General features: G+C 29.1%; 1 protein-coding gene across 1 annotated transcript in view; it reads right to left on the bottom strand.

Annotated features, from left to right (window-relative positions):
• ATAD5 (ATPase family, AAA domain containing 5) overlaps positions 1 to 867 on the bottom strand; it is a 72,452-nt gene that overhangs the window by 55,681 nt on the left and 15,904 nt on the right. The gene's annotated exons all lie outside the window — the stretch shown is intronic.

Below are 867 nucleotides of genomic sequence, written 5' to 3'. Positions count from 1 at the left end.
GTGAAGCAAAAACTCTGTCTCCAGTCTTCCCTACTGGTGATAAATATTTTGTAATTGTTTTACATGAAGATCTGTCACCATCTTTCCTTCGTTTTTTGCATGGCTAGCAATTTAAAAGAAAAAAAGGTATTTATTTCAAGCAAAATAATACAAAATATAAATTTTAAACATGATCTAATAATTTAAGTAATTGGATAAAAATAAAGGAAGGCTTCTTTAGGTGAAAAACGTGATCTATGCAAAAGAAAATGAGCAATGAACTTTAAAGTTAAACCTATATTCAAATCTCAATTTCATATCAAGCTGTACACTCACAATTTGTACACTTTATTGTATACATATATATACTTCAATAAAAAGTTTATATTAAAACAAAACCAAGGACACTATACTTATAAGAAAATTTATTAATTTCTCTTGGCCTCTGTTTATAACCTTTGAAAAGCACCACTCACCCCAAAGAATCTATACTAAACACCTTACATAAAAATACGTGAAGTCTGACATATGGTAGGGACCTTACAAATATTAATTCCACTCCCTTTTTGATTTTTTAGTTAAAAATAAATACATTATTCTATTTCTAAGAAACAGGTACTTAGTGAACAAGTCCAAGATCCCAAAATATACCAACAAAGTAGAAATTATGGTGAAAGGTCACCGTAAGAACACCTACCACAAATCCAGTGGTTTAGTTTGCTACTACAAGTTACAACCTCTCTCCTGTATTAGCTATTACTCTCACAGTATCAAGATGATTATAATGCTAAGCATAGTTATATTTTTGTTGGTCATAAAGTAGTAATTTACATTGACTTTAAGTAAGGGGGAATAAAAATAAACAAAGTAACTTACATAATAGAAAAC

Source organism: Propithecus coquereli, unplaced genomic scaffold (assembly GCF_000956105.1).
Source record: "Propithecus coquereli isolate 6110/MARCELLA unplaced genomic scaffold, Pcoq_1.0 Scaffold281, whole genome shotgun sequence".
Lineage (NCBI taxonomy): Eukaryota > Metazoa > Chordata > Mammalia > Primates > Indriidae > Propithecus > Propithecus coquereli.
This window is presented reverse-complemented; position numbering and strand designations above follow the sequence as displayed.